Source organism: Pipistrellus kuhlii, unplaced genomic scaffold (genome assembly GCF_014108245.1).
Source record: "Pipistrellus kuhlii isolate mPipKuh1 unplaced genomic scaffold, mPipKuh1.p scaffold_m20_p_19, whole genome shotgun sequence".
NCBI lineage: Eukaryota > Metazoa > Chordata > Mammalia > Chiroptera > Vespertilionidae > Pipistrellus > Pipistrellus kuhlii.
Genome location: NW_023425504.1, coordinates 3,088,963 through 3,104,873, shown reverse-complemented (window position 1 = coordinate 3,104,873; position 15,911 = coordinate 3,088,963). Strand labels below are relative to the sequence as shown.

General features: G+C 36.2%; 1 pseudogene; it reads right to left on the bottom strand.

Annotated features, from left to right (window-relative positions):
• Positions 1-316: 316 nt before the first annotated feature.
• On the bottom strand, positions 317-1,009 carry LOC118721913 (annotated as a pseudogene).
• Positions 1,010-15,911: the final 14,902 nt, after the last annotated feature.

Genomic DNA, 15,911 nt, shown 5'->3' with positions numbered 1-15,911 from the left:
CCATTTGACCCAGTAATCCCACTTCTAAAATTATATCCCAAGAAATCAGAAACATCAATCAGAAAGGATATATGCACCCCTATGTTCATAGCAGCACGATTTACAATAGCTAAGATTTGGAAAACACAGATATTTACATTAAGATTCATAACAGTAGCAAAATTAGTTGTGAAGTAACAACGAAAATAATTTTATAGTTGGAGGTCACCACAGCATGAGGAACTGTATTAAAGGATCATGGCATTAGAAAGGCTGAGAACCACTGAATGGCATAGAGAATGTCCACATTTATCTGAAATACAGGATTGTTTTTTCCCTAGTTCTCTTGGCAAATCAATTTAAAGGTCCTTAGCTTTCCAAAGTAGAAATCTCTTTTTTCCAATTCTTTGAGGGTAAGTTTCTATATGCTGACCTGCTGCACCAGTTCAGTTATTACGTTGTCCCCATTGCTCACACCAGGATTCTTTTGCAGCACACCTGGGCCAGCCGTAGGGGTTGCAGTAGTTCTGTGTGTAACAATGAGCTTCTGAGGAGCTGCACTGCTAGAGCTGAGAGGTTTCTTCAGTTTGTTCATAGCTGGAGCAACAAGGGAGGGAGCCACTGCAGTTTCTTGATCTTGTCTGGCAGCTACAGGGTCATAGTCTTTTCTATCATATCGATAGTTTGCATCAAAAAACTTCTTGAACCACTGAATGAATTCAAAATTGTCCTGAAACTTTCCTTTTACTAATCTGGCCACAGGAATAATTTTGTCAACACCCATTCTATTAAAACCTGCTTATAGTATTTTGAGGTTTAGATGTATTCATGTTCTAGCTTAGCATGAAATTTCACTTTCTTCAAGGCAATGGAGCCAGGGAACAGCATGTCCATAAACTGACAATAGGCAGCTCCTGCAAACAACTGTTAGACCTTTGTCAGATTCAACTGCAGAGGCTCATTGACCCAGCATGTCATCTTGACTTACCTTATCGCTGGTGACTGAGGTTGAATATACACTCACTGCCATCTTCGGCTCTGGGCAGAACCACATCCACTGCCATGCCTGGCTCTGGTTCTCAGGTTCTGTGTTCCTCTCTTCAAACCTTCAGACTCTGCCTGCCCACAGGATGACCTCACACGTCCCCCTGTTAGGCACCCACATAAAGCACCCAGACCATTTTTAAGGATTCTTGTGATTAGATAAGATCCACCTGGATGATGACCCTATTTTAAATGACTTAGGGTTTGAACTACCTCTGTCAAATCCCTTTACAGCAGCATCTGTCTGATTAAATAAGTGGGAGAAGGTAAGTTTATAACAGAAATGAGAATCTTGGGAGACATCTCACACTTTTTCCCCCATGACATTGAAGTACGTGAGACCATGATAACCTCCTGCTAATGAGAACATAGGCTCAAATTAAGACACCTCTCATTAGTGGTTGAGCACTCCTCATTTCATATTAATTATGTATTCTCAATGTAGACAATATTACCCTCAAAGGGGTGAAAATTGATTTGGATACAGGGGAGAAATCTTAGATAATACAATGGTTTGGAGTCCTCTAAAGATCTACCAGACAAAATTTAATTCATTGGTATTTAATTTTTCTCATTAGGAAGAAGTTAACTTAATTGAAATTTATTTTAATTCATTCATTGGATTTAATTAATGAATTTATTAATTTATATGGCATTTAAATTTAATTTGGTATTTTTCTCCTTTGCAGTCCAGTATAAGAGAAAGGTTGAGTAACTTAGTTTTTAAGGATTTCCCTGCATCTGTATTTTACACAAATTTCTATTCTCTTTTCTGGAACTGTCATAATTGTCTCTATAGCTTTTCTTCTTTTACACTGAGAGAAAATTTACTTGCTGCCACCAGTACAAAGTGCATGATAACTTAAATGCATTTAAATATTGGTCAATTATCTTTATTATCCTCTAAAATTTTAATTACATCCTCAATAGGGGTCTGATATAAATTTTGGCTATATTAGATACATATTGTCTGCAAGTTATCCAATAAACATATGAAAGAATGCTCAATGTCACTAATCATTAGATAAATGCAAATTGAAACCACAATGAGATATCACCCATGCCTATCAGAAAGGCTATCATCAATAAATCAGCAAACAAGTGTTGCTGAGAATGTGGAAGAAAGGGAACGCTGGTACACTGCTGATGGGAATACAGATTGATGCAGCCACTGTGGAAAGAAGTATGAAGTTATCTCAAATTAAAAATGGAATTGTATTATGGCTCAGCGATTCCACTTCTGAGAATATATATATGAAGAATTCTGAAACAATAATTCAAAAGAATATATGCACTCCATGTGTTCATTGCAGCGTTATTTACAGTAGCCAATATTTGGAAGCAATCCAAGTGCCCATCAGTAAATGAATGGATAAGCTGTTGCGTGCGCGCGCGCGCGCACACACACACACACACACACACACACACACACACACAGCTGTGGTTTGCCATGTGTATTTTCCTTTGTCATTTGGAATGTAACTTTATTTTGGAGAAATTTCCAACCTCTAGCTCCACTCCCTTTTCGGTAAGGGCTTTAGAGTAGTAATACTGCATCTTTCTTTGTGTAATTGGACAATACCTGCTAGAATTTTGAAAAAGGTTGGTTGCTTTATTTTGAAGAGGTCTAGAATAAATGCAGGAGACTTTTTCCATGATCAGCTTGGGTATTTTTTTTTCAGTCAGTCCTTTCTCCCTGACACCTCCTTGTCTACCCCACCCCACAGAAATATAAACATTGGACCTCTTTTTCAGATATGTTTAGGACATTTAGATCATAGACCTTGCATCATAATAGATAGGGACAAGAAGCTGGGTTGCCTAAGAAAATCTCATTGAAAAGAAAACTGGATGTTGGTGCTTCAGCCAAGATGAATGAGTATGAAATGTTGTAACCTATTACCAAATTTTAATCCGGAAACTTCATGTTCCCACTACTCTCCACCTAGAACCTTAGGTAAATCTTGTTTTTTATTTTTGCTTTTCTCCATCCAAAGTTCAATGTAGCTAGTAGGCTTTTTCTGATAGGACTGGCTGTTTCCCAATTGTCACAGAAATTAACAAAACCCAATTAATACAAATATATTTGGAGATGTCCCAGAATCCAAAACAACAAAGAGACTCTAAATTATCGTCCTCTCATTAAAATTTCTTATGAATATTAAATACCCACATTAAATGTGCTCTTAAAAACGTATTGAGTTTCCTTCCTATTGTGTGAGATGAAGAATAATGTGCCCTTTCTGCATGACATGGAAAATAATTTATATTATTATTGAAACCCTTCTATATAACTAGAGTAAAATTATTTATTCTATGTGAGATGGATTCCTACCTCCATCCTTCTCAAATTCAGTTACAATAAGTTAACAATAGCTTTCTGCCAAGTTGTATCTTGTTTTGTTTTGTGTTTTAATAAGCTTAAACCAGAAGCTGTGCATGTTTTTGCAATTTCAATCTCAGGATTTATATATGTAATTTTTAGACTGAGTGAAAAATGTTAAGAATATATTTAACTAACACATGGAAAGCCACTGAAAGAAATACACTGAGTGGCCAGATTATTATGATCTCTGAATGCATAATAATCTGGCCACTCAGTGTATGTGTGTGTGTGTGTGTGTGCGCGTGTGTTAGAGGCCCAGTGCATGAATTCGTGCATGGGTGAGATCCAACCAGCTTAGCCAGGGGGAGGGGATATGGGCAGTTGGCTAGCCTGCCTGCTGGTCGAACTCCTGGTCAAGAAAACAACTTGCATATTAGCCTTTTATTATATAGGATATACACTGAGTGGCCAGGTAATTATGCGTTCAGAGATCATAATAATCTGGCTACTCAATGTAGATCTTAGTTTCTACATCAAGTTCAACCTTATTCCCCTGTTTTCCAATAAACTGCCAGAAGCTGGTTTATAGTGAATGTTCAGCAGTCCAGCATCCCTAAACTCATTGTTTTATCATTGGTTTGACACTTAGTCTATATCATTGTCTGATGTTTTCCTTTCATATGAATGTCGTTCCTTTTGTATGAAACAGATTCAGTCATTGTCAATAAGTAGCACAATAGTATGTTTCAGTTTCCACATATGTCAGGCTTTTTCAAAACTATCAGCCTTTGATTATACTGCTATTATTTTCTGGAATATACTTGCTTTTAATTTTCTACCTTAAACATCTATTTTCATCCTTCAGGATATAGCTCAGCTGTCGCCTTCTATGGGAAGCCTTGCCTGACCCAAACCTAATCACATAAGGGCTCTTATCTGTTTTTTCCTGGCACTCTGCATGTGCTTCAATCTTATATCTATCACAGTGTAATACACTTGCCTGTTTAAGAAAATCTGGCTTGGCCCAGCTGGCATAGCTCAGTGATTGAGCATCGACCTATGAACCAGGATGTCATGGTTCCATTCCTGGTCAGGGCACATACCTGGGTTGTGGTCTCTATCCCCAGTAGGGAATGTGCAGAAGGCAGCCAATCGATGATTCTCATCATTGATATTTCTATTTATCCCTCTCTGAAATAAATAAAAATATGTTTAAAAATAATAAATGATGTTCAGGGAGCCTGAATAGTATCTGAGAGACAAATTGGGGTGACATTGGTTTGCAAAAACATAGAGATTTCAAATGTACTACTCCACAAAACATCTGCACACTGGGTCATGTCCCATTTTCCTTCTTTAGACCACTTCCACCTGCCCACCACCCCACTTTCCCTCTGGTTGTCATACCTGTTATCTATGTCTATGTATGTCTATGTAAAATATATCTACATGTATATACTGTATATACACTACTTTCATATATATATATATATATATATATATATATATATATATATATATATATAATTAGAGCTGGCAATAACTGACTTTGTTTCATTAATTGTATAGATATGATTTTTCTTAATTCCTTAAATTTATTTCATCTATCACCCTCCCAACTTCCCTTTCCTTTGATAGTCTGTTTAATGTATCCATGCATCTGTTTCTATTTTGTTCATTTAATAATATCCAAAATTCTGGTTTCAATAGAAGCTGAGAGTTATAGTTATCAACACAAGAGAGTCTAAGTTGAAAAATAAAACAACTGAAATTATAATTCTGAAAATAATTCATTGAACCATATTAATCAATAACAGCCACTTATTCGAAAAGCCTGTATTTTACTTGATGCTAATTAGTGAGTATAGAAGCAGATAAGTAAGTAAACTTAACATTATTAATTATCCCTAGAACATTGTTTTAGAAGAGAGAATATAGCAAGTATGGATGTACTGAATAGGCTGATTGGTTCCATGAAACACACACACACACACACACCAGCTCTGAAATTGAATAGCATATGTTTTTAAATAGACAAATAATTAAAATGTAAAAGCTATCAAGACTACATTATAAAATTTCCAAAATTATCCTATTATTTAAATTAAAAAAGGGGGTGACAGCCGAAGAATATCATGTAAGGAAAAATATCCTGCGAATAATTTACATATAAAAAATTTGTGCTTTAGAAAATTAACCTTCATTCGAAACACTAACAGAAAGATACCCATGAAAATACACACATGGTGTCAAAACAAGCCAGAGGAAAATCATTATGAAAAAAAAGGATCCCAAGTCAAATTTATAGAAAATATCCCTTTGTTAACTTTTGGTCGAGAATATGTTTGTACATTTTCAGAAAACAACTCCGAGACCAGCTGGAATCCTGTAACAGAGAGGAATAGACAGAAGTGCTCCGGCCATGAAGACAGAAGAGAAACAATTCAGAGATGGAAGATGCTGACGACACCTCACCATACCAGCACACAGCAGCTGCGTGTTGCTGAAGGATGCCCAGGACCAAACCAGAGACGGTTGGACCTGCATCACCACCATTTGGCCACCAACCAGATCTGAAATAGCATGGCTGACATGTATACATAAGAAACTATTTGACATTGAAATTGGGACTCAAAAGAACTGTTGGTCCAGAAAGGAACTCACTACAGACTGATTCATTTGCCTCTCAGCATAACCGTTATAGCTTTTCTCAGTTTAGGTTCTTACAAGGGTATTTCTTAGATCACAAGATCTCACACATCTAGAGGAAATGATGAACAACATAGACTGATGAACAAAAACAGACTCAGAGAAAGAGAAACACCAAACAGACTTTCAAACCTCAGAGGGAAAGTAGGGGAGGGTGAGGGTAAAGGGGAAGAGATCAACCAAAGGACTTGTGTGCATGCATATGGGCCTGGCCAGTGGCCATGGACAACGGGGGGGTGGGGTGAGGGTATATGTAGGGATGGGATTGGGGGGATGAGGACAATTATGTGATACCAAAATCAATTAAAAATGGAAAAAATAGACTAATATGATAAGGGAAAATATGCTTGAGTTTTTAAAACATTAAAATCACAATTCAGCTAATGTGGCTTGAAAATGCTCAGACATATTATTTAAGGCATTGTTATTTGATTCTACTTAGAATCTAGTTAGTCCTTTAGGTACTTGTGTTTCATCCCCAAACTTTAAAGACAAGCCCAAGTAGAGAGATTTTATAAATTTTTAAATGCATATTTTACTGATTTTTTTTTACAGAGAGGAAGGGAGAGAGATAGAGAGTTAGAAACATCGATGGGAGAGAAACGTCGATCAGCTACCTCCTGCACACTCCCTACTGAAGATATGCCCTCAACCAAGGTACATGCCCTTGACTGGAATTGAACCTGGGACCTTTCAGTCTGCAGGTCGATGCTCTATCCACTGAGCCAAACTGGTTTGGGCGAGAGTTTATAAATTAAAAGATGACACTGAGGGAACATTAATCCAGAAATTGTGGTGCTTCAACAATTTTATCTCATAGAAATTGCTAAATAAAAATATACATGTAATAACGAGTTGATCTACATTCCACTTAGTTACATAGTTGGATTTCAATACATTCATGTTAAATTGATTTACTGAGTAATACCTTATTTAAAGTGTTGCTTGATTTTAGAATCTACTTTTGGAAGAGTTATTAATATCGTAAAATGGCATCTATAGTCAGTCAATAGAGCAACTCCATTAACACAATATCGTGAATAGAGAGTAGACATTTACCACTAATATTTTAACCAATATTTATAGTAATTAGCATTTGATTTAATCAAGGTGAATAAAGTACAGACATGTGACCAGCAAGATGGAAGGCCTATCTGTATTCAGGTTCTAAATGTGCTTCTGACTTGCTTTGCATGGCTTGGAAAAGTCATATAAAATCTGCATCTCACCTTTCCAGTGTGGCTCAGTAGTTTAGAATTGACCCATTCCTGGTCAGGGTACATGCCTGGAATTGTGAGCTTTATCCTACATAGGGGGCATGCAGGAAGCATCTGATCAATGATTCTCCTAATTGATGTTTCTATCTCTCTAGCCATCTCCCTTCATCTCTAAAATCAATAGAAACGTTTTTTTTAAAATCTGCATCTCAATTTCCTCATCAGGAACTAAAATAAATTAAAATAAATAGTTATCCTTATAGTCACCAGAGTTTGATGTGGTTTGTTACACATAACTAGACCCACATTTCTATTATTGAATACTATTCTATAGATATGAATTTCAGCTTCTTATACTCTTTGATTATGAAGATAATCTAAAACATATATATGTGTACAGTTTTATCTGATAGCACATTTTTAAACCAGATGTCCATCTTCTGGCTATAACACATGGATTCTAGAGTATTTTCAATTACTAATTTATGTTGACTGTTTTGATATAAAGTATAAATTATTACAAAACACTAATGATCAAATAAAATACACTAGCCAAGGGTGCCATTTAGAAAGTAGCTCTCCTAGTTTTCTGTATCTTCTTTCCAAATCTAAGGTTGATAACTGAATGTATGAATAACTCTACTCCAAGGTATAAATAATCATATGAAACCCTTTGAAGGAATGAATAATCAAAAACAAAGTCAATAACCAAGCCATGCATATGTCTCCATAAAGTATTCCAACAGTAAATACTTTAAAAGAAATTATTCACTTCTTTTCTGTGAGGTATAAGAAACAGATAAAAATCTACTTTTTCTTTTTATTCCTGGGCATAGAACTGCCCTACCCTGCTGGCCCGGTCACCTGTAACTTCCTTCCCTTGCCAGCCTGATCACTCCTAACTGCCATCCCCTGCCAGCCTGATTGGCCCCAACTACCCTCTCCTGCAGACCTGGCTGCCTCCCAACTGCCCTCCCTTACAGGCCTGATCCCTCCCAACTGCCCTCCTCTGCTGGCCATCTTGTGGTAGTCATCTGGTCTACCACCCCATGTGGTCAAAGATGGGGGCCACCATCTTTGACCACATGGGGTGCCCATCTAGTGTGTTGGAGTGATGGTCAACTTGCATATTAATTCTTTATTATATAGTATTCTTGAAATAAAAAAATTATAGAAATGAAGAGCATAGTAGTGTTATAATGGCTGAAAAAGTAGTGAGGAAAGGGTAAGACATAAGAAAATTGATGTGGATGTGAATTGGCAACATACAGGATTCTTGTACTGATAAAAATGTTCCATATCTTTATTATATCAATGTTTATATCCTGTGCTATAATTTTGCAAGATTACCATTGGGTAAGGGTACAAGTATCTTTCTGTATTGTTTCTTCTAAATGTATATAAAATCTTCAATTACATTAAAATAAAGTGTTTTTTAAAACTAATGCTAAAACAACTGACTCATACTAAAGTTTGTTTATACACATTCAACAAATTGTTGGCTACTCTGATGGAGCTATGTGAAATAAACACTCCAATATAAGTAAGACCTTAGAATTGAATAAACTATTAGGGTTATATTGCTTATAATTACTTAATCATTTATGCATTAAAACTTACATTAACTGAGTGACAACTGATTCATTACTATAAGAAATGCATTGTAATAAAATATATAATGATATTTATTATGACTTAAATTAGTGATATTAAATATTATTTATCATTTTTAGCAACAGATCAGTTTATGTGGACATTTAGGGGACTTAAAACATTTAAGTACTACTTTATTGTACTCACAGATGAATGACAATGCTACATCTAAAATATTTCAGTATGGATTCCCCTGTACCAGGGAATCTCAAATACCCAGTAGCAATGACTCTCAGAAGACAGTCTTAATGAGCTAAGAAAATAAATGGGATGAGAAATAGAAATTCATAGAAGCAGCTTGAATCATATTCAATTTTATTCTAAGTAACATTTTTCAGTACCTACTATGTGCCAGGAATTGTACACAGTGTCTTCATGCATTCAATTTCATAGCCACTCTGTGTGTCATGTAACAGGTGAGAGAGCAGGTTCAAAGAGTTAATTGTCCCCTAGCTTAACTATGGACACATTATAGATCCCATAATCTTGACTGATCCCTTATAGTCTTTTGTCCCACTTAAGAATTTTTGGTGGACGCCGGGACCGGTTTGGCTCAATGGATAGAGCGTCGGCTTGGGGACTGAAGGATCCTGGGTTCGATTCCAGTCAAGGGCATGTACCTTGGTTGTGGGCATATCCCCAGTAGGGGGTGTGCAAGAGGTAGCTGATCGATGACTCTCTCTCATCGATGTTTCTAACTATCTCTCTCCCTTCCTCTCTGTATAAAATCAATAAAATATTTTTTTTAAAAAGAATTTTTGGTGGATACTAATAAAAATAAACATATGTAGATATTAATAATTTTCAAGCTAGAAAACAAATGGAGCTAAGCAATACATGTTCAGTAAATATATAGAAAACTTTCTCCTCTACAGAAATTGAATATTCTAATGCAATTATTTATATATCTATAATGCATGTTTTCCCCCAATTTAATTTTTTCACCATTAGGGAGCCATTGAAGCAGAGGAAAAAGTTAGATTGACTTTGATAACTGTCTTCAGAACAGGTTTTTGTAGAAAATTATATGTCTTTTGCATTTGGGAATTGTAAAAGATTGATAGACGTGGCTAAAATTTTTAGTATATCCACCAAAAATGCAAATGGGATATATATTTCATGGACCTCTTCTTAAAAGCACCTTTTTTTGTTCTTCTGTCATCATGTTTCATTAAGAATAACCATGTCTTTTATAGTACCAATTGTTTCTCAAGCTATATCTATGTGTTCAAAATGGTGAAGCTAAGCAAAGACTCTGCCCATCTGAGGGATTAGTAGGGCATCACTGCAGGATTCATATGACTATGGATATTGATATTGATTATGAGAACTGCTGCAAAGGATTGATCTGCCTGGCTGGTTACATGTAAGTTATGCCTGCCATACCAGATTCTGAATAAAAGTTGAAAACTTTGAAAAATACTCAGATGCTTTGTCTCTACAATATCAGCATTTCAAAATTCAGAAAATCTTAAGCGCTTATTGAGTAAGTTTAGTTCAGTGATCCATATTAATATGAAAGAAAGGCAGTGTCCCAATTTGCTTGTTCAAAGAATTTAAACACACTACGCTATTGTGGGTACACACAAGATTACTTTAAGAGGATTAGCAGTTAAACAATAACCAGCAAGAAAGGAAGCTATTTATTTCCACATAGGAGCCAATTGTGACAGATGAGCAAAACACTCTGCATTTCTCCCAGATGGAAAGCCTACTTTCAGAATAAATATAAGATTTCCCCCTCACCCCCAATAGCCTTAGATATGAACTCCGTGCCTTTACCACAGTGGTTCCACTCTCAGATGCCAGTTAAAATAGACTAGGGCAAGATAATTTGAAAATATTGTTAGAAATAGAAGGCAGCAAGGCAGCCCATTCCTCTGGTGGTGGTTGTGGTGGTGGTGGTGGTGGTGATGGTGTGTGTGTGTGTGTGTGTGTGTGTGTGTGTGTGTGTATCATTTGACACACTTAGGAATAGCTTCATTGATTTTGAATGAATCTCAGTGTATTGTGGCTGACTTGATCTGACAAAAGAATGGCTGGGTCCAGTTCAGTTATGTGTAGCCAGGAACCTAAAAATGTCTGTTCTTACCATTCATGTAGCTCTCTTCTTAAGAATAGAATGACAGACACCAATATTTTAATGGTGAACTATTATCACAAAAGAAAAATCATATTTTCTTTAGTCATAATGAAATCCAAACTCTTTCCCATAACTTTTGGACCCTATATAGTCTAGCCTCTACTCACCTCTCCAGCTTCATTTTCTGTCACCACCACTACTTCACTGAAAACCCCTCTATCCACTCACATTTACCAAGAAACCCTTCTTAGAATCTTTGTAATCCTGATTCACAATAAAACCCTCTTATATAATTTTAATCTTCCCTTTGGTAAAGTTACCATACTTGTTTAATGTCCTTATCCTCTAATACATTTTAACTTCTTTAAGAACATAAATAATATCTCAATTACCCCTGTCCATTTAGCACCTTGCACAGAGAATGGCACATAGTAGCCCCTTGGTAAATACTTATTAAAATCTAGAATAAACAAATAAATCCATGGATGAGTAGAATTAGGTTCTGCTTTATGTTGAGAGCAAACAAAAATGTATGATGACAAACCATCCTGGTTTGCCTGAAATTGAAGGGTTAACTCAGAGAATGTGGATCTTTCAGTTTTAATTGAGTCTGGTTCAGGTAAACTGGAATGAGTTGGTCACCATAGATGTGACCTTTGCTTAGAGAAGGTAGAAATGTTGAATAGGCATCATCAAATATTTGTAGACACATTCTTTCATGGATATTTCTGATGGCTTACCCACACAAAACTAAGCTAAACAAACAGAAAATTTTATATATATATATATATATATATATATATATATATATATATATATATACATATATATATATACACACACACTGAGTGGATAGATTATTATGATCTCTGAAAGCATAATAATCTGGCCACTATATATATGGTAGAGGCCAGGTGCATGAATTCGTGCATGGGTGAGGTCCGGCCAGCCTGGCCAGGGGGAGGGGACATGGGCGGTTGGCAGGCCTGCCTGCTGGTTGAACTCCTGATGAAGGGGACAATTTGCATATTCGCCTTTGTTATACAGGATATGCACTGAGTGGCCAGATTATTATGTTATTATGTGTTCAGAAATCATAATAATCTGGCCACTCAGTGTGTATATATATAATCTGGCCTCTCTCTCTCTCTCTCTCTCTCTCTCTTCTCTCTCTCTCTCTCTCTCTCTCTCTCTCTCTCTCTCTCTCTCTATATATATATATATATATATATGTATATATATATATATATTTTTTTTTTGAGTGGCCAGATTATTATGACCATCTGACATTTGTAGGCAAATTAGCTGTACACTGCATCATATGAGATAGCAAGCCAAAGGCCTGTTTGTACACCTTTGCTATCTGCAGTTACCAAGATAAAATGTCTCCAATTCACACAGGAACACAAGGATTGGACAGTGGAGCATTGGAAAAAAGTCATGTGGTCCTATGAATCATGTTTCCAGTTGCATCATGCAGATAGCAGAGTGAGAATTTGGCAGAAACAGCATGAAAGCATGCACCCCACATGCATGCGTACAACCCTTCAAGCTGGTGGAGGCAGTGTTATGGCTTGGGGCATGTTTTCCTGGCATGATTTGGGCCCTTTAATTTGTGTAGAACAATGTCTGAATAGCACAACATACCTAAGTATTGTTGCTGATCAAGTTTATTCTATCATGTTGATGGTGTATCCCAATGGAGATGGCTTCTTCAACAAGACAATGCACCATGCCACGGTTCGAGTATTGTTCAGGAATGGTTTTAAGAACATGAGGGAGACTTCACCTTGCTTAGGTGGCCCCCACAATCAACAGATTTCAATCCAATTGAGCACTGGTGGGACGAAGTTAAAAGAGCCTTCACGCAGCTGGTTCCAGAACCATCAAATCTCACAGAACTGGACAGTGCTATTCATCAGGCATGTTGTCAGATTCCTCGCATCACCTTTCAACATCTCGTGGAGTCAATGCCAAGAAAAATCACTGCAGTATTGAAGACAAAAGGTGACCCAACAAAGTACTGATGGGGCGGTCATAATAATCTGGCCATTCAGTGTATATATATTCTTTTTCCTGAACTGCAGAAATTTTAAGGCTTTAGTTTTCCAAGTGATTTCAAATAGAGAAACCATTCCTTCTTAACCTCAGCCAAATAACAATAAATATTTGTGACCAATGAATTTTGGCATAAATTTCTTAACTTGGATAATAGATGTCAGGTTTTTTTTATATTTCTGTACTCTCGTGAAAATTCATTCTTAAAAAAAAAAAAAGAAAATTCATTCTTGCTTCTGCTCAAATCATGATAGAAAATTTTCCTTGAAGCATTCAGAAATACATTAAAACCAAACTCACTTGACAGTTGAATCATAAAATAAGAAATTTGATGTCTCATCAAATGACCTCATTGGTGGATATTGCATATCACTACAAAATGTATTTTAGTGCACTTGTTTAGCTACCTTGGTTACACTCAAAGACTTCTCAAAATACCTTCTCTTTAGACTAGTTTCCCTTTTGTAACGGACCCCCTCAAAAACAAAAGCAGAAAAATAAATTTTAAATGTTATCTGTTCTTTAAATGTATCTTCTAGTATTTCATTCTATTATTCTCTGTAAATTTAGGCAACTTGAACTAGGAAGAGTGTTTATCTCAGGACACAAGGACAAAGAAGTCAGTTCTTAGTTTCTGGATTTCAAAAGCAAGACATTGGACCTTGGCTGGTTTGTCTCAGTGGATAGATCAGCCCTCAGATTAAAGTGTTCTGGGTTAAAAGGGTTCTGGGTTTGATTCCCATCATAGGCATGTATGTTGGTAGCAGATTCTCTGTCCCTGGTCGAGATGCATGAAGGAGGCAATCAATCAATGTGTCTTGCTCACATCAATGTTTCTCTCTGTTTCTTCCTTTCCCTTCCATTCTCTCTGAAAACCAATAGGATAATATCCTTAGGTGAGGCTCAACAAAAACAACAACAACAAGCAAAACATTGGCTTAAACAATATATATGGGAAGACATCCTTGATATGTTCATTCACCTCCCCACCTATCAAGCCAAAAGTTAAGTTCAAAGAAAGCTTAGACTAAAAACCAACAGGTTAATTGAAAAGTCTCAATGCTTTGAGAATCAACAGGACTAAAATAGCCATGAAGTCAGGATGGAGAAGGGTAGACAGAGAGGGATGAGGATGTGTCAGTCTATACCAGTGTTTAGAGTTCAACAATGGGGAGCAGATGCATGCCTCACCATTTATCACTTTGCACAAAATAATTTCCCCAAACATAGGTGAAGGAAATGGGGAGCCCAAATTAACTACATGTGTGTTTATTTTTAATAAGGAGTTAAAAAAATTGAAGAATGCTCACCTGATTTTGTGGAATTGACACTATCTTCTGTTAAAATCCAAATGAGGAAAATATTTACTAATTGTTAGGTCAAAAAAGCATATAAGCAGGTGACCCAAGAGTTTTAACTCTTCTCTGATGGCAAATTTTAAGAATGATTTTAGGTGTTTTTATTAAGTTGTAAATTTTCAAAAGAAGATGGAAACAAGGGCAGTCTCCATCATATTTTATGTCCTTTTAAAACTTGAATTCATGGCTTAGCTATTTGCAAATACTGTGGCAGCTTGATAGTTGCAAAAAAGCAAATGCTTATACATAACTACAAATTTGTTTGAGTCAACTGTAGGAATCACTAATTTAGGTTTTGAAATCTGTTCTGCAAAGTTGTCTAACAAAAGCTTAGATGCTTCTGATTTCAATATTTTTTATTCCCAGGCTTTCTGCTTTCCCAGTAATAGCCCTTACATGCATTATTTTTATTACATTCCTAGGGATGGTTTGTGACTAGCAAATCATTTTGCACCAACTATCACATTTAAATAACAGTTAATGTAAACCTGGGTAAGATGTAAATAATTAACATTTATTTATTTTAGCCATCAGTTTCATAAGTCACCATGTCTGCCTCCTTAATTGAGCTCAGTGGAACCCTTGGGGTTGTGGTTCCAGGTGCATATCATAACTCAAATTAGAAAAAAAAGTGTTGCTTTGCTAAGTCTAAGCTCCTTGGTGAATGTGTAAGTTTTATGTAGAGAGCTACTTTGAGAATGATCAAGGATGCTGAAATCATTCTGGCCACTAAAACAACTTAAATACCATCCCTTCCCCCTAACCTCTAAACTAGTCTTCTCTTAGTTAAATAAACTCAATCCAAACTATGCTTTTACAACCCAAAGAGGCATTTTTGTCTCCTTGTATTTAGAGCAGGACTTGTTTTTAGAACTAGGTACCGGTTGATAATGCAGATTTTGTAATGAAAGAAAACATGATAATTTCAAGAGAAACATCAAAAGTGCTTTATTGAAAGTAATGCCCATCTCTAGCTACACGTTTCCTCCACCTTCAGATAATTTGTGGATACCATTTCAATAGAACTTTTCTTGTTTTGAAGCAAACCATTCAAAGACCTAATTTTCCACTTCTTCATACGTTTTGAAGTGCTGCTCAAAAAGTGAGTGTGCCATGGATTAGAACAAGTGATAATCTGAAGGAGCAAGGTCTGGTGAATACAGTGGACGGGTTAATACTTCCCAGGCAAGATCTTTTAACATGTCTTTAACTGATTTTGAAGTGTGTGATGGTGCTTTATCATGAAGCCAAACTCATATAGTGTTGATTGGTGGTTGCCAGGGCTGGAGGTTGAGGGGAATGGGGGCAATATTGGTTAAAGGGTACACACTTCAGTTACAAGGTTAATAAGCTCTAGATGACTATAGTTAAAAACAACATATTGACCACTTGAAAGCTGTTAATACAACAGATTTTAATATTTTCCCCCTGCCACACATACACACAGAAAGAAAATGGTATATAATGTGACAAATATGTTAACT